Source organism: Hypanus sabinus, chromosome 6, assembly GCF_030144855.1.
Source record: "Hypanus sabinus isolate sHypSab1 chromosome 6, sHypSab1.hap1, whole genome shotgun sequence".
Classification (NCBI taxonomy): domain Eukaryota; kingdom Metazoa; phylum Chordata; class Chondrichthyes; order Myliobatiformes; family Dasyatidae; genus Hypanus; species Hypanus sabinus.
Window position 1 is genome coordinate 163,971,616 of NC_082711.1, and position 27,668 is coordinate 163,999,283.

At 45.2% G+C, this 27,668-nt stretch overlaps 1 long non-coding RNA gene across 1 annotated transcript in view; it reads right to left on the minus strand.

The window, feature by feature from the left end:
- The window catches only part of LOC132395112 (uncharacterized), a 62,756-nt gene extending 35,716 nt beyond the window's left edge, over window positions 1-27,040 (minus strand). The window contains exon 1 of the long non-coding RNA XR_009512534.1: window positions 26,905-27,040. This is a non-coding gene — a long non-coding RNA (uncharacterized LOC132395112). The remainder of the gene's footprint in view (window positions 1-26,904) is intronic.
- Window positions 27,041-27,668: the final 628 nt, after the last annotated feature.

Below are 27,668 nucleotides of genomic sequence, written 5' to 3' on the forward strand. Positions count from 1 at the left end.
GGCACGTTAGCCTAGTGGTTGGTGTAATGCATTTCAGCGCCAGCTGTGGGATTGATGTTCTGTTCCTGCCGCTGTCTATGAAGAGCTTATACACCCGCAAGGGTTTGCTTCCACGGTCCAAGTGCGTAACGGGTTAGCGTGAGCACTAGTGGGTTGTGGGGGATGCTACGTTGGCACCGAAAACATGGCAACACTTGCGGGTTGTCCCTGGCACGTCTCGCCTGCGTTGGTCGTTGATGCAAACAACCCACTTCACTGCGTGTTTCGACATACATGTGACACTTAAAGCCAATCATTAATTTTTAAGTTGTAATCTTCGCTTCCAATTCTGATTCTAAGCTGCACCAAGCTACCTGCTTTCCAGCACTACATGCTCCCCCATTTTAGGCACCTACTACTCTCTACACAAAAACAACTGACCACTCACATCATCTTTTAACTCTTCCCACACCCACCATTAAAGCATGTATGTAATGCCAGAATTTTGATCTCAGGTTTCCAGCAGCTACATGATTTTATTTGCCTCATCCCTCTGGTAATTTAAGTTACTTCGATAACAAATTGCACCAAAGCTGTCAGGAAGGAATGGCCATTCACACCCTAAGTGAACGCAAGAATTGAACAACAATGTTTTGAGATAAAGCCCACTGCGTGAGTTAATGCAGGAGAGATATCTTTACCAACTTGATTATTTCATGAAAACTATTGTACAGGTAGTTTGTGATTATTGTTCACCCAAGGCACCATTTCGTTACTGAGCAAATTCTGTATCTACTCATTAGTTTACTATCTTCCATTTGAACACAACGAAGGTTATTTAATAGATTTTATAGTGATAAAAGTTCTCTGCTTCACTTGTCAACCCCACCCACACCCTGAGGGCAAAGAAAGAGCCAGAGTTATTGCTGGAAAAAAACACAAAACGCTGGCAGAACTCAGCAGGCCAGACAGCATCAATGGGAGGAGGTAATAACGACGTTTCGGGCCGAAACCCTTCATCGGGAGTCATCCTGATCGGATCCTGATCCTGGTCGTCGGATATTTTTCTCCGACGAGAGTTATTGCTGGCCCTGTTTTATGAGGAAAGGCTGAGTGGGCTCTCCCTTCGTTCTTTGGAGAGAGGTGATCAGCGGGTTGACAGAGCTGTACAAGATGGCAAACGCCATAGAGTGGGCAGCCAGCAACCTTTTTCCCCAGGCTGGAAATGGCTAATAGGAGGAGGCCATCATTTTCAGGTGATTGGAGGAAGGTATAGGGGAGAGGTCCGATGTGAGCAGAGTGTGTGGAATCCTTGCCAGGGTGGTGATAGAGCAGATGTATTAGGTGGATTTAAGAGACTTTTAAATAGGATGAAAGAGAAATGGTGGACTATGTAGGAGAGAAGGATTAAGTTGATCTTAGAGTGGGCTAAAAGGTCAGTACAGCATGATGGGCTGAAGGGGCTCTTGTGTGCTGTAATGTTCTACATTAAACCGAGAGGCTGCAGGCCCGCGCAGGGCTGCCTCTCCTCTCCAGTGACCTGAGTTTGATCACAAAGCCGCATACGTGGGGGTGTGGGACTGCGTGGGACTTCCCCAGAGGGCTCTGCTTTCCTTTCGCCTCCCACAGACGTGCTGGCTGTCAGGTTAATTGGCGACAGTAACTCACCCCTGGCGGTTGGCAGGAGCACGGGTGGTGGGGAGGGGTCAGGGTTGATGGCCCAGTGAGAGAGAGAAGAGATTACAGGGTATGGGACCGAGAGGATGGTTCAGAGGCCACAACCTGGATTTGATGGTCAGAGTGGCTTTCTTCTACATCAATAGACAGTAGACAGTAGGTGCAGGAGTAGGCCATTCAGCCCTTCTAGTCAGCACTGCCATTCACTGTGATCATGGCTGATCATCCACAATCAGTACCCCATTCCTGCCTTCTCCTCATATCCCTTGACCCCGCTAACTATAAGAGCTCTATCTAACTCTCTCTTGAATGCATCTGGAGACTTGGCCTCCACTGCCTTCTGGGGCAGAGCATTCCATATATCCACCTCTCTCTGGGTGAAAAAGTTTTTCCGCATCTCTGTTCTAAATGGCCTACCCCTTATTCTTAAACTGTGGCCTCTAGTTCTGGACTCACCCTTCAGCAGGAACATGCTTCCTGCCTCCAGCATGTCCAATCCCTTAATAATCTTATATGTTTCAATCAGATCCCCTCTCATCCTTCTAAATTCCAGTGTATACAAGCCCAGTGGCTCCAATCTTTCAACAAATGACAGTCCTGCCATTCCAGGAATTAACCTTGTGAACCTACACTGCACTCCCTCAATAGCAAGAATGTCCTTCCTCAAATTTGGAGAACAAAATTGCACACAATACTCCAGGTGGGGTCTCACCAGGGCCCTGTACAGCTGCAGAAGGACCTCTTTACTCCTATACTCAATTCCTCTTGTTATAAAAGCCAGCATGCCATTAGCTTTCTTCACTGCCTGCGGTACCTGCATGCTTGCTTTCATTGACATCATGAGAAAATATAATAAAACTTAGAAGTGAAAAGTAATCAAGCAGCGAACTGAATTTGCCTGATAAGGTTGCCCACCGGATTGAGAAACAAACCTCTTGTCACTAAGTGACTGTTCATTAGAGGCAAAGCTTTGGCTGGAAAAGTCTGGCACAACATCATTGCCCGAAGGGGAATTAGGTTAACGTTCTATGGAATTGCAGACCTCACCTTCAAGAGGTTTATAAGGTATAGATCACTTAGATCCCATGACAACGCCTTCTACAAAGTCCAGGAGCAAGGGCTGGAACAGCTCCTGATCCCTGACCTGCCTCTCACCTACCAACCCCGTTGCAAACCTGGACTAACACAGGAACCGGGCAGGCCAGCCATCATCTATGGAGAGAAGCAATCAGCCGATGTTTCAGGCCGAGTCGAGAGTCAGGCACTCCACAGGCAGAATTTTAATGTTTCAAACTAACGTTGCAAGTAGTTTACTCTGTTTTATATTTCTTGATTAAATATGAGGAAGGTTGAAACAAACTAGATGTACAGTATTTGATGTACATTAAGAGAGTGAAATGCATTATTTTGTGTCAACGTCCAACATAATATTTGCTGTCGGCTTCCACAGATTGCTGAAATAAATAAAAAGGCTATTCCACTTTCCCATGATATTCCTGACATCTCCGTAGTCTGCCTGCAGTTCATCCCACAGTTTAAGTGGGTCCCTTTCAAAGTACTGCACAGTAGTACTGTCAGACATGACTGTGTGCTCAGGCACCTTCCTGGCTTCTGGAAGCCTGGACTGTTTACTCATAGCTGCGCCTTCCGAATTCCTCCACAAGTGGGAATGTGGATTCAGTTAATTGTGTATAACGGAATAAAGAGTGGAATTTCCTGTGCGTGCCATGAAACTGCCAGATTATGGGTGTCATGGTAATGCAGCAGCTAGCATTAGCTTATTACAGCTCCAATGACACAGGTTTGATTCCCGCCTCTGTCTGTGATGGGTTTGTAGATTCTCCCTGAGGCTGCGTAGATCTCCTCCAGCTGTCACGGTTTCCTCCCGCATTCTTTTGATAATAAATGTACTTTGAACTTGGGTTAGTAGGTTAATTGTTCACATGGGTGTAATTGGGCAGTGAGGCTCGTTTGGGCCGGAAGGACCCGTTACTGTGCTACATCTCCAAATTAAATCATTGTTTAAAAGTGTCTGACTCATGAGTGGGGTCAGGACAGGGAGGATCATCCTGTCAGTGAACCCTGACCCCAGCAATGGGCCTGAGGGTTAACACTCCTCGAGGTGATCCAGCGGCCAAATAGTCCAGTTACTGAAACAGGAAACGTTGATTACTGACCTGGAGAGGTATTTGAAGCTGAATTTCAGTTCAGTTGATTAACAGGGGAACAAGAATCTAGATTATTGATAACACACATACAAAATGCTGGAGGAACTCAGCAGGTCAGGCAGCATCTATGGGGGGGGGGTAACTGAAAAATCAATATAAAAACGACAGGATTATCGTAGTGGGTGACATTGACTGTGACTTCCTTAGTGCAAGAGGCTTTGATGGGGCAGAATTTCTTGGGTGCATCCCCGAGGGTTTCTGGAAATAGTATAACGAGAGGAGGGGCCACACCGGACCTCACCGTGAGAAAGGACCCTCTCACTCGGTGATTGGGCTCTCAGTAGGAGAGAATTCTGGGAACAATGATCATGACTCCCTAAATTTTAAAATGGTTATCAGTAAGGACAATTCTGGACCTTGGGGAAAATTACTAAATTGGGGAAGGACAAATTACGACATTATTTGTCTGGAGTTGGAGGAGCAGCTGTTATCAGGCAAGACCACATCCAACCTGTGAGTGATTTGCTTACAACTCTGATCAGACTTCAGGGTCAGTATGTTCCAGTAAAGACAAGCATAGCCAGGGGAGGGAACCTTGGATAATGAGAGAGGTTGGGAGTTTAGTAAGGAAGGAAAAAAATGAATGTATAGAAAGTTTAGCAGGCTAAAATCAGACAGTGCAGTTGAGGAATCTAAAGAAAGCAGGAAAGAATGCAAGTAGGGGATTAAGAGGACCAAAAGGAACCATGGAATATCCTTATCACAAGAGATTCTACAGATGCTGGAAATCCAGAACAACACACACAGAACTCTCAAGGAACTGAGCAGGTCGGGACACATCTACCGAGAGGAATAAATAGTTAATGTTTCGAGCTGCGGCCTTTCATCAGGAAAAGACCACGTATGATGCGTGAAGGCTGCTCCAGTGAAGGGTCTCACCCTGAAACTTTGACTGCTTACTCTTCTCCGTGGATGCGTCCTGACCCGCGCAGTTCCTCCAGCGTTTTGTGCTTGAAGTGGCCTTGGCAACTAGGGTTGAAGAGAATCCCGAGGTGTTTTATGCTCATGTTAAACACTAGGAGAGGGTAAGAACACTCAAGGAGAAAGGAGTCAGAGGGTGTTGGCAAGATACTCAACGTGATCTCAATTCGACAAGCAGCGTATTGAGAACAGTGCGGGGCTGGCTAATACGCTGGAGTGCTCTGAGATCAAGAAAGTGGCGGTGCAGCATCTCTTGACGTTCCTCAAGGTGGGAAAATCCCGTTGGCCTGTTGCAAGTGTTTACCGGGTAATAGAAAGAGGCAACAGAGGAGATTGCTGGGGCCTTGATGAGGATCTTTGCATCCTCACCAGCAATGGGTCCCGGAGTAGCCGATGACATTCTTTTCTTCAAGAATGGGATAATTGAGGAAATGATGGGCCTTTGTCTTCGTCCCTGAGTAAATTGCGAAAGATCTTGACGGTGGGCTGCAGGAGGAGTTGTAGGTCTGTCTGGTTGCTGGATTTGGGAACGGACACATTTCAAAGTGAGCCACAAAGGAGGGAGTAATAGACAAGGGAAAATGGGTTTACTATTGGCACAAGTACCGAGATACAGTGAAAAACTGCCGCTTGCTAATTATCCAGCCAGGTCATAAGTACGTACATTGAGTTAAATTGAAAAGAGAAACAAGCGGGAATGCAAAATGTAGTGTTATAGTCGGAGAGAAAGTGCAGTGGAGGGGGACAGAAGGTTTAAGGAAAAGGTTTAGGGAAGGTATCCCAGGGCCAGGATATTGGTGACACTGTGGCCAGTTGTAGCATCTTGGAATTGAAGGATATGCAGGAGACCAGAACTTCGGGATGAGAGAAACCTTCGAGAGACGTAGAGCTAAGACAGGTTTAAGAACCTGGGAGACCTGGAAGGGAATAGGCTCCACGATTCATGGCTGATCCAACCATGACTTCCGAACCCAGTTTCTCGAACTGTCACTCGCCTCCTTGCAGTTCAGCTATCTGCCCACTTCTGTCTGAGCGGGGCGGAAAGGAGCTGAACACTTTTAGCTCTTTGCCAGGAGCCCGGCTGAACTGACAGCTCACAGCAGGTGGCCCGAGATTCACAGTGACAATCTGTGAGCCACGTGTTCCGAGGTATTCAAAGCCACAGAGCAGAGCAAAATGAGACCTCTGTTAAATTGGCTGTGGCCAATTTGGAGTAATTACGATGCACGTTGGGAGCCAAATCCTCATTTAGATCTGCTCAGGTCTGAAATTGGTGCCACAGGTGGGTTAGGAGACAACGGCCCGGGAGAATTTCAGGGAAGGCAGAAAACAATTATGCTGCGATGAGCACACACGCACACTCAGGGGGTTTGCAATACCCTACCTAATACCTCAGGAGTGAGCTGTGGGAAAAGCTGAAAGTGGGTTGTGGGCTGTGCAGGGATTTTCTCAAATTATCACCAGGCTCTCTGTGCTGGAATTTATGGAAAATCCAAACACTGGATTCAGGTGGGTGTACAAATGAAAATACTTTCCTGTCTCTGATAACAAGAACCTGATGCATGCATTGAGTATGAATTGTATAAAGTCAGAGAAGACTTTATTTGACTGGAGAGTTCCTCCACATTCTGGGAATTTATCATCTTAATTAGACCATGGTCCTGACGTGATACCCTCTGCCCTCTCGGACAGCCTCTACTCAGCCAATACAAGACTATTGAATAGTTCCCGAGCACGATAAGTCAGACTTGGGGCCTCACAGTCTACCTCGCTGTGATCTTGCTCCTTATTTACCTGCACTGCCCCCTCTCTGCAACCGCCACACTTTATGCTACAATGTTCTACCTTGTTCTACCTCAGAGCACTCTGCAGGGATCTGATCCGAGTGCAGAGCAAGTTTTATCACTAAATCTCCGACAATAACCCATTCCAATGAGGAAAGGGCTTTAGCCAGCAGGGGTAGGGTTTGGGGAGCGCAGTTAAAATCTTTGACGTGGGCTTCTCGCTCAGTCAAGTTCCTGGGTGTCATCATCCCAGTGGATCTATCCCGGGTGTAACACAGACAAAATCATAGAAGAGACACAACGATGGCTGTGCTTCCGTTAGGGTTTTGAGGAGCTTTGTGATGTCATCAAAGCCACCAGCAAGTTTCTACGGAAGTACCATGGAGAGTTTGCTGACGGGTGTGGAGGCTCCGTTGCGAGCCTCTGTGCGTTGTAGATTCAGCCAGATCTGTCCTCCACCCCGCCATCAAGGACATCTCCAAAGGGCAGTGCCTCGGGAAGTTGGCATCCATCAGTAAGGACCCCCACCACCCAGGACGTGCCCTCTTCTGGCTGCTGCCATCAGGGAGAAGGTACAGGAGCCTGAGGACCCACGCTCAACATGTTAGCAACAGCTTCCTCCCTCTGCCATCATGTTTCTTAAGGGTCCTCACCATCCCTCATTTGCACTATTTATTTGTAATACCTTTCTTGCACTGTACTGCTGCCACAAGAGAATAAATTTCACAACATACAGTATAGTGCAAAAGTCCCAGGCACGCACACACACACACAGACACACACACACACACACACACACACACACACACACACACACAGACACACACACACACATACACACACAGACACACATACACACACACAAACACACACACACACACACACACACACATACACAGACACACACACATACACACACAGACACACATACACACACACACAAACACACACACACATACACACACACAGACACACACACACACAAACACACACACACACACACAAACACACACACACACATACACACACACAGACACACACAAACACACACACAGACACACACAGACACACACATACACACACACAGACACACACACACACACACACACACACACACACACACACACAGACACACACACACATACACACACAGACACACACACACATACACACACACACACACACACACAGATACACACACACACACACACACACAGATACACACACACACACACACACACACATGCTTTTGCACAGCACTGTCTTTGTCAAAGTAGCAAAGGATGCTGGGAATGGCGAGGGTGGATGTGGGACAAGGATCATAGAAGGTGGGAGGGTGGCTGCAGACACACCCAGCCTTCAGACATCAGGCAAGGTCATTAGATTCTAAGGAATGGGTTTATTGATTATTATTGAATGTCTCTCTGATGGTTCCCACTCCATCCCCTCTTCCTTCTTTTCCCACCCATGATTCCCCTCTCCCTGTCCCCTTCCCACTCTCTTTCTACAATAGAGACCCACATCAGAATCAGGCTTATCACCACTCACAATTGTTATGAAATTGTTTTTAAGCGGTGGCAGTACAGTGCAATGCATAAAATTACTTTGCTTCCCTGCCGCAGTCTTAGATACCTTAGCTCTATGTGTGCCTGAGACTTTTGCACGGTACTGACGGTCAGTGACAGTAAAACTGATTCTAATTCTGATTCTGACCTTGGTGGTGTAGCCCACCTACTCGTTGGGCTGATGCCTTTAATCCCGTGCTCTCTAATTGGTCTGGTGACGCAGATCCGCGTTAAGGATGTCATAGGGTCTTTCAGTAGGAAGACAGGCCAATCGGCCCTCTCTGTCCATGCTGACCACTCACACTAACAATGTGCTGGAGGAGCACAGCAGGTCAAGTGGGAGCTAAATGAACTCTTCATGTTTGATGTTGGAACTCTGTCTTAGGGTCTTGTTGCAGGATTTTGACCAATTCCTTTTCCTTCCCACAGATGCTGCCTGACCCACTGAGATCTTCTTGCAAGTTGCTTGTCGCTCCAGATTGCAGCATCTACATTCTCCCGCGTCACTAATCAGTAGCGGAATGCAACCCTGCAGTGAACATCCATTGGGATTTAATGCCTGCAAGTAGATTGTATGTTCTACTGTGACTGCGTAGGATTTTTCCGGGAGCCCCACTTCCACCCCACATTCCAAAGATGCGTGGTTAGGGTAAGTTCAAAGTACATTTTATGATCAAAGTATGTATATATTATACAACCTTGAGATTCGTCTGCTGACAGGCAGTCACTAAACACGAAACATGAAAGAACTCAAATTTAAAAAAAGACCAACACCCAGTGCGCAGAGAGAGAGAGAAAAAGTCGAACGAAATCACGCAAAGAATAAGGTAAGCATCGGCATTCCGACTGAAATGGATCCCATAAACCCGAAGCCGGGATCAGCCGGATTTGGCCCATAGTCTCATAGTGAATTGTGGGCGCGCCACGTTGCTGTAGGAATTGTGGCAACATTTGCGGGCTGCTCGCTGATTTGATTTGTCGCAGACGACGATGATTGTATGTTTCGATGTATATGTGATTAATAAAGCTAATACTTTAAATCCTTTTTCCAACCCTCTGTCCAAAGCATTTCATGTCCAGGTGAGCTAGGGTTTCTTCTAGACACCTCTTTAAATCCTGTCACGGACCACCCTCTCTGGAGGTGCGGTCAAGGTACTCAGCCTTCTCTGGTTAAAAAGAGACCCACCCCTCAGATTCCCTCAAAATCTCTTATCCCTTACCCAAACTAGATAGCCTATAGTTTTATCAGAGATCCCACCTCTCCCAGAAGCTCCGGGAGTCTCCCGCATATTGATAGTGGCTCCCTGACGCCCACAAATTATATACAATATCCGGAAAATTGATTTTTATTGAGAACTAGCGAGAGAGAGAGAGAGAGAGAGAGAGGGGGTGGGGGGGAGAGAGAGAGAGAGAGAGAGAGAGAGGGGGGGTGGGGGGGAGAGAGAGAGAGAGAGAGAGAGAGAGGGTGTGGGGGGGGAGAGAGAGAGAGAGAGAGAGAGAGAGAGGGGGTGGGGGGGGAGAGAGAGAGAGAGAGAGAGAGAGGGGGGGTGGGGGGGAGAGAGAGAGAGAGAGAGAGAGCGAGAGAGAGAGAGGGAGAGAGAGAGAGAGAGAGAGAGAGAGCGAGAGAGAGAGAGAGAGAGGGAGAGAGAGAGAGAGAGAGAGAGAGAGAGAGAGAGAGAGGGGGGGTGGGGGGGAGAGAGAGAGAGAGAGAGAGCGAGAGAGAGAGAGGGAGAGAGAGAGAGAGAGAGAGAGAGCGAGAGAGAGAGAGAGAGAGGGAGAGAGAGAGAGAGAGAGGGGGTGGGGGGGGAGAGAGAGAGAGAGAGAGCGAGAGAGAGAGAGGGAGAGAGAGAGAGAGAGAGAGCGAGAGAGAGAGAGAGAGAGAGAGAGAGAGAGAGAGAGAGAGAGAGAGAGAGAGAGAGAGAGAGAGAGAGAGAGAGCGCAAGTGACAGACGTAGCGAGAGAGTGACAGAGGGAGCATCCTGATTGGTCTCTCTTCGTGCTAAGTAGACCTATCAGTTTTTCTCTGTGGGCGGGCTTTACAGTCGACATTGCTCTCTCTTTCATTGTCCATCAGTTCAGTTTAGTGTTCTGCAGCGCCATGGCAGAGTGTTCCAAAAAATATATATAAAACGCACTTCACCCCAGACTACACTAAAGCTAGAAAAGCTGTTTGCATTAGCATTTAGCTATTAGCATTGAGACTGCCAACAAAATACTCAACAAGGAATATATATATATAGTGTGTGTGTGTGTGTGTCGTTTCAATATGTGATCAAATAAATTGTTGCATTCTTTTGTAATCAAATCTCCTGTATACATACACCCTTGGAGGTTGACCGGGGGTGTGGGGGGCGATAAGAGGTTGCGGGGGTGGGGGGGGACAGGGGTGGTGGTACTACCTCCCTGAAGTGAGTTTTTGCAGGGGTGGGATGTCTGGTTTTATTCACACCTGAAACTTATTCACTTTTACTCCTCATTCACTGTATAATCCAATCACTGTTCATCACGTTGCACATTATACTGCGACTGTTAAAACATATTTCCAGACGCAGGCTTGGGTTCAGCTCTGGCCCTCTCACAAGGGTAACCTGGTGACAGAGCGGCCATTTGTCTCTTGTGGTCGATAGCGCCACCCGATGGACGCTGCCAGAACCGCTATTCGGGGATTTTCCATTCCATAAACACGAGGAAATCTGCGGATGCTGGAAATTCAAGCAACACAGACAAAATGCTGGTGGAACACAGCAGGCCAGGCAGCATCTATAGGGAGAAGCACTGTCGACGTTTCGGGCCGAGACCCTTCGTCAGGACTAATTTCTATTCCATCCAATTTCTCTGACAGTCATCATCCTCTCCTAAAATCAAGGAGGCCGTCACTGATTCATCCTGACAGGGTATTAGTTGGCATTAGCTCAGGTCTACAGAAGAGCCCCCATCAGTGCAGACTGGGGTCAGTCTAGGCTACCCAGACTCTTCTGTCAAACTCCCTCGCACAATGTCTCTGCGGAAGTGGGGTGAATCCTCAGAGTTAGTGGGAAACTTATGGCGACAGCTCTCTAGTCACCCAAAGCTCGGCAGGCAAAGTGCTGCTGAGTGTGGTCAGAGGCTGGGCCCATTGAACTCATTCACTGAAGGTCCGGCCTTACAGTGCAGTACCAAGGCTCTCTAAAACACCTGACCCTACTCCTCCTCCCCCACTACCATTCAGGGCCCCAAACGGTCCTTCCAGGTGAGGCAACACTTCACCTGTGAGTCTGTTGAGGTCATCTACTGCATCTGGTGGTCTGGTGTTGCCTCCTGTATATCGGTGGGACCTGTCGTAGATTGGGAGTTCGCTTCGCTGAGCACCTATGCTCCATCGCCAGAAACAGCGGGATCTCCCGGCGGCCACTCATTTCATTTCTATTTCCCATTCCAATTCCAACGTGTCAGTCCATGGCCTCTTCTACTGCTGCGTTGAGGCCACAACACCTTACATTGATCTGGGTAGCCTCCATGAACATCGATTTCTCAAACTTTCAGTAATTGCCCACCCTCCTTCACCATTTTCTCATTCCTGTTTCCCTCTCTCATCTATCTCCTTACCTGCCCATCTCCTCCCTCTGGTGCTCCTCCATCTTCCCTTTCTCCCATGGCCTTTTATCCTCTGCCTATAAAACTCCCCCTCCAGCCATGTATCTCTTTAATCAATCAACTTCCCAGCTCTTTACTTCACTCCTCCTCCTTCCCGGTTCTTCCTATCACTTATCATCTTGTACTTCTTCCTCCCCTCTCCCCACCTTCTTCCTTTGACTTCTCATCCTTTCGGGTCTTGGCCTGAAGTGTCGACTGTTTACTCTTTTCCATAGTTGCTGCCTGGCCTGGTGTGTGTGTGTGTGTGTGTGTGTGTGTGTGTGTGTGTGTGTGTGTGTGTGTGTGTGTGTGTGTGTGTGTGTGTGTGTGTGTGTGTGTGTGTGTGTGTGTGTGTGTGTGTGTGTGTGTGTGTAATACACTGGAATTTAGAAGGATGAGAGGGGATCTGATTGAAACGTAAAACATTATTAAGGGATTGGACACGCTGGAGGCAGGAAGCATGTTCCCGCTGATGGGTGAGTCCAGAACTAGAGGCCACAGTTTAAGAATAAGGGGTAGGCCATTTAGAACTGAGATGTGGAAAAACTTTTTCACCCAGAGAGTGGTGGATATGTGGAATGCTCTGCCCCAGAAGGCAGTGGAGGCCAAGTCTCTGGATGTATTCAAGAGAGAGTTAGATAGATCTCTTATAGATAGCGGGGTCAAGGGATATGGGGAGAGGGCAGGAACGGGGTACTGATTGTGGATGATCAGCCATGATCACAGTGAATGGCGGAGCTGGCTAGAAGGGCCGAATGGCCTACTCCTGCACCTACTGTCTATCGTCTATTGTGTGTGTGTGTGTTGCTTTGGATTTTCAGCACCTGCAGATTTTCTCTTGCTAAAAAACTGGCCGTCCCGTAGATTCCCAGATGGGTCTCATCACATGCCCGAAGACACACCGGACCGGACAGAAGCAAGTCATCCTTGTTTCAAGGGAGCGCCGAAGAAACGGGGTGGCACAGTCGCAGGTCACAGCGCCAGCAACCAGAGGCCCAGTCTTCCACTGTACATTCTCCCTGCAACCCTGCGCGATTCTTTTGGATGCTCTGGTTTTCTCCAGCATTGTAGAGACATACAGGTCAGTAAATTAATTGGTCACATGGGCATAACCGAGCGGTTTCTCGAAATAAAAATAAATAAAACATTAAGCATAAGAAGTCTTTTGGTAATCAAAAATAAAACTAGAAAAATGCTGAAAACACATGGTAGGTCAGGCAGTATCTGCAGAGAGGGAAACAGCAGGACTGTACTTTCTCCGAGTCTCTGAGTCCTTCCAGTATTTTATTTCAGAATTCCAGAATTTGCTCACTCTGCAGTTTGTCACCGTGGTGGAGGGCGCCATCTGGTGGACACACCTGTAACTTCAGGTTGTCAACTTCTGTCCAACTTTTCTCTGCCCTGCTCTAGCGAGTATAAAGAGTCCCGGAGTGACTCAAGATTCCGGATTCACAGAAACTGCAGGTGCTGGAATCCGGAGCAAGAGTAAATCAAACTGCGGGGAAGTCTCCAATACAAAGAAATGACCCTACTTTCTTAGGTTTCTGTGCAGATTCGCGGCGTCATCTAAAACCTGTCAAACCTGTACAGGTGCGCAGTGGAGAGCATCCTGACTGGATGTATCCAATGCCCAAGAATGGAAAGGTCTACAAAAAGTAGTGAATAGAGGCCCAGTCCATCCCCATCACAGGAAAAGTCCTCCTCACCACAAGAAGTGCCACAAAAAAGCAATCTAGAGCATTAAGGATCCCCGCCATGTAGGCCTTGCTCTCATCCCCCTGCTGCCCTCCGAAAGGAGGTACAGGAGCATTAGGACCCACACCACCAGGTTCAGGAACAGTTACTTCCCTTCGACTATTAGGCTCCTGATGCAGTGTGGATAACTTCACTCACCTCAACACTGAACCCATGGGCTCACTTTCAATGACTTGTACAATTCATGTTCTCAATATTATTTATTACTTACTATGACTTGTTTCCTTTTGTAACTGCACTGTTTGGCTTCTTATGCAGATTGGTCAGTTTGTGAGTAGTTTGTCATAGATTTTATTGTTTCTCTGTATCCACTGTGAATACCCACAAGAAAATGAATCTCAGGGTAGTTCATGGTGGCATTTACTTACTTTGATGATAAATTCACATGCACTTTTGAACTTTGAACTTGAACTCAGCAGTTCAAGCAGCAGCTATGGCGGAGAGGAAGAAGTTGTTCCTAAAACGCTGTGTGTGTGTCTTCAGACTCCTGTACCTCCTCCCTGACGACAGTAATGAGAAGATAATGAATCGTGGACAATGAACTTGACAATGGGCCACCTACAGATATGTGCTTGAAAACAAACTGTTCAGAAAGGTCCAAGTTATGGATAAAACGATAAAGGCCACATGCAAAATAAATCAACCCTCCCTTAAATTTACACTGGAAGGAGTTTATTACAGGAGAAAGAGAGGTCTCAAATGAAAACTATAATGGAACCAGAAAGTACTGTATTTTTCATGAAAAATTATCATCTTTCTCTCTCAAGAAGCTGCAGATTTGGGGACAAGTGCATTTATTGAGATTGAGTTTTTTTTTGTTTGGTTTGGCATAAAGCATAAATTTGGTTTGGCATAAATTCAGGTGCAGGATAGGCCGAGTTGGATTGGAGGATAGAATAGGCTTGAAGGGCCAGTTATAAAGAAGGCAAGACAGCGGCTATACTTCATTAGGAGTTTGAAGAGATTTGGCATGTCAACAAATACACTCAAAAACTTCTATAGTTGTACTGTGGTGAGCATTCTGACAGACTGCATCACTGTCTGGTATGGAGGTGGAGGGGGCTGCTGCTGCACAGGACCGAAAGAAGCTGCAGAAGGTTGTAAATCTAGTCATCTTCATCTTGGATACTAGCCTACAAAGTACCCAGGACATCTTCAGGGAGCGGTGTCTCAGAAAGGCAACGTCCATTATTAAGGACCTGCAGCACCCAGGGCATGCCCTTTTCTCACTGTTACCATCAGGGAGGAGGTACAGAAGCCTGAATGCACACACTCAGTGATTCAGGAACAACTTCTTCCCCTCTGCCATCCGATTCCTAAATGGACACTGAACCCATGAACACTACCTCCCTTTTCAAATATATATTATTTCTGCTTTTTGCACGGTTTTTTATCTATTCAATATACCAGTCCCCACTGACTGTAGTTGATTTACTAGTTTATTTATTATTATTATTTTCTTTCTCTGCTAGATTATGTATTATATTGAACTGCTGCTGCTAAGTTAACAAATTTCATACCACATGGCAGTGATAATAAACCTGATTCTGATTCCGATTGCCCTTTCTTATTCTTAGGGGACGTTGATACAACAGAATAGAAACTGGGTACATAATGTGCTCACTGATCAAACATCAGAGAAAACCTCATAGTACTCTAGGTCACGTGACCGTAATACCTCAATAAGCCACTGATTTGAAAGATCTTTTCTCATTCATTATTAGAAAGTTGTATGAAGGAACGTATGTCCATTCCATATTTTGAGAGGGGAAGTATTCTTTGCCCAATGAGCCAGATTGATGGGCTAAATTGCCGAATTTGGTCCCTATATCTTACGGTCGAATGGTGTCAAGGCAATGGCAAACACAGGTTGTTCTCTGTGCTGGGAGACAACTGAGGAGATAATAAACACAGCAGATGCTGGATATCCAAAACTACACACACAGGATGCTGGAGGAACTCAGCAGGTCAGTCAGCACCTCTGGAAAAGAGTAAGGAAGTCGAGGAGGAGATATCTTTCAGGGCTCCAGTAGGCAGCCAGACTGTTGAGGCTAAAGCCAAACTGCTGGTGGAACTCAGCAGGTCAAGCAGTATCTGTGGACGTAAAGGGATGGTCACATTTTGAAACAATGCAGACTTCCTACTCGAAACCTCAACCGTTTCTTTGCTTTCACAGACTAACACACAATCAGTAAAAAAAAAACTGAAATAAACCCGGAAAATTGGTGGATATACTCCACAGATCCAGCAGACCCAACGCCATTCGGCTCTACAATTCAACCACCAGGGGCAAGACATGTTAAAGTGCCGGGGTTAGGACTGAGCTTAAGTTACCACTCAATGCACTTTAGTAAACTATTTAAGAACTTTTTAAAAGCTATTTATTAATGCTTTTTGGGAGGGTGATTTTAGATGCATATCATATTTATACTGAGTTAAATACTGTATGTAATTAGTTTTGCTACAATAAGTGTATGGGACACTGGAAAATGTTGAATTTCCCCTTGGGGATGAATAAAGTATCTATATATCTATCTATCTCAGCATCATTTTAACTTCGGGTTAATAATCTTTCATTTGGAAATTCTCTTTTCGCCAGCAAGCTGTTTCCAGTGTGCTTGGCAGCTATTCTTGGAAACAAACTGACGTCATTGGGAGTGTTTGTGGCTACGCTGTGGGCATTAACTCTAGAAATGAACTCTTTTTTAGAAGTAGGCTGAATGGTTCCTGCCTATGCCAGCAGACAGGTACAGAAATTCACCAGGAGCTGAGATGAGACGGGTGCAGGTGAAACAACTATGAGGTACGCATGGCTTTTCGAAGGCTTTCTTGTTTGAGACGTCAAGCAAAACCTCTCAGCACCACTAGCTACCGCACTGTACATTGTCCCTGGCAACTTGGCTCTTGGGCAGAGTGAAGGGACGGTAGTTTTCAGGTGCAAGGTTTCCTGCCTATGTGTTAATCATTCCAAGTTCAAGTTTAACTTCAACTCTATTTTCATTCAACCATGCATATGCATACAGCCAAATGAAATATCTTTTCCCTGGGGTCAGGGTGCAAAACACAGTCCCAAAACATAGTCACACACAACACATATAGCTACAATAGTATAGTTGTGCAGATTTATAAAATCTCTTATGAATATTCTCAAGTGTGGCACAGACACTGTGCTAGCGACTTCCCCAAGATGTGACACTAGGTTTGTGAAACGGGAGCTTTCTCATCAGCTACTGCTTGCCCAGGCCCGTGCAAAGCAAAGAAGCAAGAGATTCTGCAGATGCTGGAAACAAAATGCTGGAGGAGCCCAGCAGGTCAGCCAGCGTCTGTGAGGGGGTGGACAATGAAATGATCACTGTTTGTCTCAACCTCGAATTTTCCCTCCACAGATGCTGCCCAACCTCAGGATCAGATTTATTATCATTGGCATTTGTGAATTTTTTTGTTTTGCGGCAGCAGTAAAGAGCAATACATGAAAATACTGTGTTACAATAAAAACAAATATAAAAACAGTGCAAAAAAAGATCAAAATTGTGAGGTAATGCTCATAGGCTCTTGGACTGTTCAGAAATCTGATGGTGGAGGGGAAAAAGAGTTTAACACACGGCCTAGTGAAAAGTTGTGATACTCTCCACAAACACCAAGTTAAACCAGCTGGCCTGTATCTGCCTAGTTTCTCTCATCTACTCATCCTAGATAAGGGAATAAAAGTTTTTCAATCCTATGGTGTAATTCATGAATGCAGAGGGCTTAAGGAAATATCTAGCACATCTACTGTTTCCTTACCCAGCAAACTATGCAGGAATTTAACTCTGACCACATTTACAGTCACACATTATAAGCAGACACTCAGTGTATTGGGCACACCTGTACACCTGCTCATTAATGCAATATCTAATCATGAGACTGCAACTCAATGCATAAAAGCACACAGACATGGTCAAGAGATTCAGCTGTTGTTCAGACTAAACATCAGAATGGGGAAGAAATGTGATCTGAGTGACTTTGACTGTGGACTGACTGTTGGTGCCAGATGGGGTGGTTTGAGTATCTCAGAAACTGCTGATCTCCTGGGATGTTCATGCACAACAGTCTCTAGAGTCGACAGAGAATGGTGTGAGCATCAAAAATCATCCAGCCAGCAGCAGCGTTTTGGGAGAAAATGCCTTGTAAATAAGAGAGGTCGGGGGAGAATGGCCAGACTGGTTCAAGCTGACAGGAAGGCAACAGTAACTCAAATAACCGTGGTGTGTAGAGAGCATTTCTGAATGCACAACACATCGAACCTTGAAGTGGATGGGCTACAGCAGCAGAAGAACACAAACATACACTCGGTGGCCACTTTATTAGATGCAGCAAGTACTTAGTAAATTGGCCATTGAGTGTATGCCAGGCATTCTTAGTGAATATGTGAGTTGCATTATGGGGGTCTACAGGGCTTATGTCCTAGTTGCCATCTCATCTCATTCTGTTGTGTGCATACATCTACTGATGCTTCTGGACACATCATCAGTGATGTTTCTGGAATCATCGGGTGTTTTGGGTCTTTCAACATCATACACCCTTCTCCAGGAGACCCAGCCGGGGCTGATCAGACCCCAGCTTGTGTCCAGGTGGCTAGCTACACAAGACTCCATGGCTCCCCTCTCTTGAGCCACAGCCATCTTCAGGCCCTCTCTGCCGCATCGGTGGTACTGCAGATGGCTCTCCTCTTCCTCTCTTCCTCGATGCCCAAATTGCTGTAGGCTCTGGCTAAGGAACGGGCTGCGAATCCCCTACAACCAACCTCCACTGGGAGACACCTTGCTCTCCATCCAGCCCGCTGACCAGTCCTGCATACTTCGAGAGCTTCCTTTCAAAGGCCTCTTCCAAGTGATCTTCCCATGGGACTAAATACCTGGGTGGAAATGTTCAGGCTCAGCAAATGTTTCTGTCTCAACCCCTGGAAGGCTGGGAACAATCAACCAAAATGCTGGAAGTGTAGGAACGTCTTCCAACTAAATATCGGGAAAATCACAACAGAGTTGTGCGCACTGTTTCCTTCAAGCTATAGCGTATGTTGTTATCCAGTTGAGATTTTCTTTTACATTATGTTAATGTAATTTTGAAAATATGGTAATAAAATTTTGAAATCTATGTTAATATAGTTGTGAAATGTCCTGCAAATAATTATGTCAATGAATATAATCCATAAATTTTCCTACTTTGAAATGGCTTAGAGCTTCAGTATATTTGCATTGTCAGTGTTTCATGTTACAGTACTGTTAGGAATTGTAACAATTAACACAGAATGGAAGTCAATAGCTCATTGTCAATAAACAGCAGGCCTTTTGAATGCCAACGCCATCTAGTCAAAACATTTTACTTTTTCCATTGAGCCTGTCAGTTGTTTTGACCGCTTGACATTGTTTACCTGTGTTGTGAGTTGTGGTTTGTGTTTGATGTGCAGACTGTAAAAAAACACTTAGCACCGTGCAGATTTCAAGCTGTGTAAACATTTCCTGCACAGAGCAATAGTTGGTCTGCACAGCTACAAAACAATTAGAGGGCATGTCAGCTATGTGTGAAAGTTCAGGAATAGTTATTACCCCTCAACCATCAGGCTCCTGAACTGGAGGGGATAACTTCACTCACCCCAACACTGAACTGATTCCACAACTGGTGGACTCACTTTCAAGGACTCAACAACTCATGTCCTCAATAGTTATTCATAATTACTTAGCTTTCTTTTGCTTTTTTATATTTGTATAATTTGTTGTCTTTTGCACATTGATTGTTTGTTGTTTGTGAAGCTTTCATTGATTCTATCTTGTTCTTTTGTATTTACTATAAATGTCCACAAGAAAGTGAATCTCAGGGTAGTGTATGGTGCTTTGATAATAAATTTACTTTTGAACTTTGAACTTTAGAGCCTTTACCTTCAACCACCAGATCCAGAGTCCACTGATTCTCTTTCTGGCAACAGTCTGAGGCAGAAATGCCCTGTTTGTAACCTCTGTGAGCTGTTTGACCCAAACTTGTATCCAGACCATTACTGAGGTGATCCCACTCAACTCCTGACCAACTCCTGCTCGCTTGCAGACGCCTTTGCTTCTCCTAGTGTTGACATTTCCAAGGCTGCCCATGGGTTATCAACGCCTTCAGCCCAGTGTAAACCTGAAATCATCGAAAATTCTCCTCCCACGTGCACGCATCCTACTTCCCCATCTCCCTATTGTTTGCTGTTGACCTCCCAGCTGAGCAAAGCCTCAGCTTAAACCGTTGTCCTCAAATTCAAATCCCTCCATGGCAACACCCTTATCAGCCACAAAAATCTTTTCTGTGCTGGCCTTTTAACTATCCTCAGTCTTAATCCTTGCACCATTGTTGGCCTTGCCTTAAGTAGCTTTGAAATTCTCCCTCCACATGCTACCCTGCCTCCTCCTCTCTTTTTCCTCCTTTAAAATGCTCTGCCTCGGCCTTTCCTTCCACCATGTTATCACAGAGCCACAAGCGAGACCTCAGATGCTAGAAATATGGAGCAACGCACATGAAATGCTGAAGTAACGGCAGACCTGACTGCACCTACTGAGAGTGATGTGCAGGTGATGTTCTGGGCTGAGATTCTTCATCAGGAGTTGGTACAACACTTTGTTTGATACCATTGACGTCCTGTTTTATGGTGCTAACGGTGTTAGTTAAGTACAAAAGTAGCCTGCTTCTTTCTGAAATAATGCATTTAAGAAATGCCTTCCCTTTATCGACCGAGCTGTCCCCAGTCTACATGAGAAGTCTGAGCTCTTCATCTGATTATGTTAGAATACCATCCCAATACAGGCGAGGGGATTAGTGTAGATGGGCAAGAATGCTGCAGTGATTGGACAAAGGGCCCATTTCTGGTGTGGTGGAACTCTGTGAATATGGTGCTCCCTCTCATCCTCCTATTCCCCTAAGCTCGATTGCTTAACATAACCTGCAATACCCCTTCATTAACAGGGAAGCACTATTCTACAGCGCCGTTGGTGAATGAAACCACGGCCGTGCCTGGAAATAAACGGGTACTCATGATATTCTGAACATTGCCCTGATTATTTCTTCCAAGAGAGTCCAAAAGTTGAGCAGCATCTGTGGATAGGAGTAAATAGTCGATGTTTCATGCTGAGACCCCTCATCAGTCAGTGGTGGGAGTGTGGAATGCACTGCCAGCAGAGGTGGACAAAATAGGGTCTTTTAGGAGACTCCAAGATAGGCACACGGAGCTTAGAATAATAGAGGGCTGTGTGGTAGGGAAATTTCTAGGCAGTTTCCAGAGTAGGTTACACAGTCGGTACAACATTGTGGGCCGAAGGGGCTGTAATGTGCTGCAGATTTCTATCTTTCTAAGCAACGACCTAGATAAGGAGATCAAATGTAATATTTGCTTCTAAATTGGCTGATGAAGCAAAGGCAATTACAGAGCAGGCAACCTGGGGAACTGTTTCAGATGCGAACACTCAGCAGATAATGCGACTTTGAGTTGTGAACCGGTGGTGAGGCACTTCCCTCCAGCCAACAGGCACCCATGCGCTTTGCCGCCTCGGCAGCGGAGACTGCGGGCAGGTTCAAACCCCGGGAGTGCTCAAGCGCTCACAGTCCCGGAACACCGACAGGAAAGCTCACCAACGCCTCTACGTTCTGAGGAGGCCGAAGCGAGCTGGACTGTGCGCGCCAATAGTCACGACATCCTGCACGTGTGGAGAGCAGCCTAACGAGTTTCATCGGTGTGTGTGTGGTGTGGTGGCAGGAGGGCTCTACAACGGGTAGTTAAAACTGCCCATCGCCGGCGACATCCTACACACCAAGGACAGTTGCTGGAAAAAGGCCAGAAATATCATGAAGGATCCCAACCATCCTGCTTATGGACAGTTTGCCCCACTTCCATCGGGGAAGCACACAAACCAGCACCAGTAGACATAAAAATATATCTTTGCCCCAGGCTGTCAGGCCAGTGAACACCTCCCCCCAATAACCCCCCCACCACCACTACATACACATCACCCAGTGTCACTTTATGTATATACAATCAGCCCATGTACACAACAGCTACATATGCCTTGAGTTTTATACGATTGCTTTTAGATTTATATTTAATTTTTTTTGTTAATTTATTGTGTTCTTTTTGACAAAAGACAATAGACAGTAGGTGCAGGAGTAGGCCATTCGGCCCTTCTAGCCAGCACCACCATTCACTGTGATCATGGCTGATCATACACAATCAGTACCCCGTTCCTGCCCTCTCCCCATATCCGTTGACCCCGCTATCTATAAGAGCTCTATCTAACTCTCTCTTGAATGCATCCAGAGACTTGGCCTCCACTGCCTTCTGGGGCATAGCATTCCACATATCCACCACTCTCTGGGTGAAAAAGTTTTTCCGCATCTCAGTTCTAAATGGCCAACCCCTTATTCTTAAACTGTGGCCTCTAGTTCTGGACTCACCCATCAGCGGGAACATGCTTCCTGCCTCCAGTGTGTCCAATCCCTTAATAATCTTATATGCTTCAATCAGATCCCCTCTCATCCTTCTAAATTCCAGTGTATACAAGCCCAGTCCCTCCAATCTTTCAACATATGACAGTCCTGCCATTCCAGGAATTAACCTTATGAACCTATGCTGCACTCCCTCAATAGCAAGAATGTCCTTCCTTAAATTTGGAGACCAAAACTGCACACAATACTCCAGGTGGTGTCTCACCAGGGCCCTGTACAGCTGCAGAAGGACCTCTTTACTCCTATACTCAATTCCTCTTGTTATAAAAGCCAGCATGCCATTAGCTTTCTTCACTGCCTGCTGTACCTGCATGCTTGCTTTCATTGACTGATGTACAAGAACACCTAGATCTCGTTGTACTTCCCCTTTTCCTAACTTGACTCCATTTAGATAGTAATCTGCCTTCCTGTTCTTGCCACCAAAGTGGATAACCTCACATTTATCCACATTAAACTGCATCTGCCATACATTTGCCCACCCACCCAACCTGTCCAAGTCACCCTGTATTCTCATAACATCCTCCTGACATGTTACACTGCCTCCCAGCTTTGTGTCATCAGCAAATTTGCTAATGTTGCTAAATTTTGCTTAGCTTTTTTAATCTTGCATTGGATCCAGAGCTACAGACATTTTGATCTCTGCCTATACTCATTTCTCTTGTTGACCATGTACGGAAGAATGACAATAGAACAATATTGAATCTTGAGTCTTCTGTGTCACACTCACTACTTGCCTTCAGTCGACTTTCCAAAGTGGGACAGAGTCAAGTCCAGTGGCATTAGAGATGTGTGTTATCCAGGGGAATCCTGGAGAATAGCAATGTTCTGTTGGGTGAGATCCTCTCTCACTCAGCTCCTTGCTCAACTCCACCTTGTTTGTTTGGAGTCACAATTCTACTCCAGGCTCAGGGAATAAATGGGGCTGAGTTAGCCTAGGTGCAGTTGTGGCGTTTCATTTGGGAAGAGGCGGCCATTCAGCCCCTCAGGTCAGGTCTGTCTTTCTCTGGGTGTTAATTGAGAGCTCCCACAACATGCGGAGCCCACATTGCTGTGTGAGTGACAAAACCCCCAGATGTTACTCAAGCATTGCGACGTTGAGCAACTTGTTGTTTGCTACTTGATCACTCCGGTAGTCTTTGATCGAAGCCTGGGTTTAGTTTTGGTCGGGTCATCTGTTTTTTTTTATAGGAGCTCTGCTGTTTGTGGAGAGGCCTGTGGGTGTTGTGGGGCATCGTGCTCCCACCCACCCTACTCGCTGGTTCTGTCTAAAGGAGGACACTTCACTACCAACAGATTGAGTACCAGTACCAGGAGGATCAGCTCACGTCGCTCTCTAATGTAAGACACTCAGATCGTGTTCTGGACTGGCCACAGTCTGGTGACCCAAACCAGAGCCTTATACGGCAGCCAATCAAGCAGACAATCTCCCCTAATGTGGTCAGCTAAGCATATCTATTAAAAGAGACCCTTAATTTTGTAAAGGGCCTTTACAATCTCGCTTTGGGCTGATTCTGATCTAGCTGTCACATGTAGAGGGAACGAAAGAGAAGCCAATAAACTTTTAGACCCGGAAATTACCAGAGTCAGCAATGGAAAATAAATTTACTGAAGAACTTGAAAATGTTCAGTTCTAAGGAAAAAGTGCACAGGAAGTTGTAAAGGGTGTGCCGTGACTGATGATAGTGATTGCATTTTGTGAGGAGGTGACTGAGGCAGCAAGGGGAAATCCAATGGATGTGAAGTACATTGGCTTTCCAAAGGGAAATTTATGGATAAAACACGAGATCTTAGAGTAGGACCAGGACAACATTGTGGGCTGAAGGGCCTGCACTGTGTTCTAAAACCCCTCATAATAGACTCTTAGTTAAATTTGTTCAGGTAAGTGGGAGCAAATTATTAGCCTGACCAGCAGATTATCTCCTCCTATCCCGCCAAATATTATAGACAATGGGGAAGAGCCTTACCCAAAGGTCTTTTACAAGGCCTTTCTCTCTCTGGCAACTTGCTCCATCTACCTCTGCATGAAGAAGTTGACCCTCAGATCCCTTTTAATTCTTATCCCTCTCACCTTAAACCTCCACAGATGCTGCACAACCTGCTAGTTCATATACCAGCTTTCCATAGGGGATTACCAATGGGTGTGGTAGTTCCCAACCACTCTTTTCTATCTTTTGGAAACTGATTGCTGTCATAAACGCGTCCAGCATTGAATGGATAACCTCTCGGCTGCCAATTCTTTTCTATCACTGGGTATAAGCAGCTTCGCCATTCCAGGCCTCCAGCTAGTTATCTTGAAAAATAGATTACTGTATTAACCTAACTAGCAGATTATCTCCTCCTATTCCACCAACTATTATAGATAATTGGGAGACACAAAGGGTACAGTACTGTGCAACATCAATAAATATCAATTCTGTTATTAAATATCCTTTTCAATATTCAAATATATTCTTATGTTTAATCAAGATAGTTAAAATTTTATTTCTTACATTTCAAAGCTGAATTCATAGAGTAGAAATATTCTTTGGCAAAAGCACTGATTAACTTTTCTTGAAATAAACTATTTAAATTAACCACAACTGTGTATCTTTTTGGTGCACGAACCTCCACTGGTGAAGGTGATGTGAACTGGGCTTGACACATTCAACTTAACTGCTACACATCTTTAAGTATAGAATTTTCAGAAAACTTTAGGGACATGGGCCAAGTGTATTTACTGTGAATAGAGTATCTTTTAATAAAAAGAATACTGGAACACATGTATTCTGTTTTAATCATTCCAACCCTGGTGACCTTTGACCTTGCCGAGTAGGCTCATGCCTCTGGGGTTATCAAACAGAAAATACTGGAAGTGCGTCACAAGCTAAGCAGAAGCAGTGGAAAAAGACATTGAATTCACAGGTCAGATTGAAGACCCTTACAAGTTCTAATGAAGTACATACAATGTGCCGGAGGAGCTCAGCAGGTCAGGCAGCATCTATGAATGGGAATAAACATTCAGGTCTTTGGGTTGAGACCCTGCATTAAGACCCTCCTGCAGCTTCTGTTGTGTCTAAGCTGATGAAGTTGTGTGGGTTTTATTGTAGACATCTACAGTAAGCAGCAATATTTCTAGAAAGTGGATTTACTTAAAGGCGCACAAGCCGGGCTTGTGAATGATGCTGAGTTTGACAGAGGCTACCTCAAAGTAACACGGAGAAGTGGAACTGTGTACCTTCCACTTTAGACTAGAAACCAAGAACCAATCATGGATTAATCCAAGAATTCAATCAGTCCAGTTCATTCTTCTAACCTCAACGAGAACTTTATCAAAGCAGTTTTAAAATGCTGCCTTTGCCCACAGGTTCATTTAGCATAGAGTCATTATTGCACATTCCACAAGGTTAATAGCATTGGCACTGTCATGTTATTGTACCATGCTGCTATTCTTAAATCTTAGTAATCTTCCATTAAAACATAAAAGAAAACCAAATTATGCCTATTAACGATTTGAACAGTTCTTCCCATTACTCAGCCATGCACTACAGAATAGTCCTGAATGAATGATTATAATTATTATTTATTATTATTAATATTACACATACCCAGGTACAGTGAAACACGTTGCTTTGCTTGCCATTCATGCAGAACGCTTCATCACATCAATACAAGGAGCTAGTACAACGGAAAAGCAATATTCACGTTCAACATTCACCTGACTGCCAAAATGATTTTCTGATATTAAGGTAACTTCTCCCTATTCCCGTAGTTAAGTGCATTTGTTATTCTACTCGCATTTCTCTTGGACACCTTTAAGCACTTCAGAGAGTTCTCAGAATCTACTGTACCCATCACGAGTGCAGTATTAACAGGGAAGATGACAAACCCACTGAATTTCTCAGAGTCCACTTATCTGAGTGGGGGCAAATGGAAGAATTCCATTGACACTGTTTAGTGGTTAAATTACTGGGTTAGTAGACCGAGACAAGGATAATTGGTCTAGGGGCTTGAGGTCAGATCCCATCATGGTGGAGTGAGGCAAGGGGCAGGTAGTTAAATAAAACCAGAATTAAAACAAAAACTGGCATGAAAATATCAGAATGTCATATCAAACCCTTCCTGATTCACGAACGTTCTTGTTGTCGTCCTTATGTAGTCTGACTCCAAACTCACCAGAGCGGTTGGTACTCAGCTGCACCCCCCCCCCCTCCCCAGTTCAGGGTAGTTTGGGGTAGAGAATGAATACCAGGAGACTTCTCCATTCCATGAATGGGTGAAGCAAAAAATGCTGGAACACAAAGGGTTAACCACTGAGGTGTGCATTGCCTTGTGATGGAAAACAGGACACAGTCCTCTTTTTCACTGTGGTTAGTCGCTGGTGAAATTCACATTCCGGGTTTCATATTTTGTTCCCCTCTCCTAGCAGACAATGAGGCTGCCCGTCTCTCACTGGCTTGAAACAGTGTGGAGGGGAATCTATCCTCTTCACAGAGTGTCAGGGTGCCTAATGCTTCATGGCATCTTCTCTAGGAGAACGCTTGAGTGCAGCTCGAGACTGACAGACCCCTCATTCGTGTCAGCGTCTTCCATTCACATTGTGAAGTTGTGAAAGGCAGGATCTGCAACAAGTACAACTCCTTCTATCTCTTTTGGCCAATAAGTCTGTTGCAGCAACACATTACCAGCATCATTCACAATTAAAGCCAGAATCAATTTCATGTTCATTAAAATTTTAAAGCTTGCACCTCCAGTCACTATCACTGAATATTCCAGAAGATTACTTTCCCATTATTGAGCTTATAAAGAGTAAATACTCACTGTTAGGCATAATTCACTTTAAACATCAATATCCTTTAAAAATATATACAAGCAATTTATGATTCAAAGTTGAAATCTTACCTTACACTACAATGTTCTGTTGGCATTCAGTTCCCTCATGAAGCAATTCCTGATTGCATACTATAATCCAACACCAAAACATCTTGATTTCACTCATATTCGTAACCCTATGCAGAGCCAAACGACTGAACAGTTTTGAGATTCAGTGAAATGCATTGATGAAAAAAAAATCAATCAGCCACAATTTTCTGCCATAAATAACTATTTCCACAATGTGTGCAAGAACACGAGGTGAGATGAAAATGACACCCACGCTCTACTCAGTGATTCGCCATTTCTGCTGATGAGGAAATCTGAGGTATGATTTTAAACCAAAATAAATGTTTGACATCTCCTTGCTGATCACTGCAGTAACACAGTGGTTTTCATTACAATGTTAGTGATGACTACTCGACTACATTGATGACTTACACAGCTAGCTGTTTCGTTTTCTTCTAATTGTGTGGATTATGATTCTTTCTCTTGAACCAAAACCAATGAAGCCGTGTAGGATATGCTTTTTTCGTTTTGTTTTAATCTGTCCAGTTATAGCCAGAGAACCACTTGCAATGGTTTCTAACAAGTATCTGGATGGGCTCCTCAATCTCCAAGGCATAGTAGGCAACGGACCAAGTGCTGGTGTAGCCGAACATCTTCAGCAGTCAAATTCAAGTTGATTGTCTTGAGCATACATCCCCAGAGTATAATGCCATAAATATCAGCTGTTCATGTAAAATATGTATAACGTATGATAATTCTTGACGAACTCAAAGGGTCCTGATGAA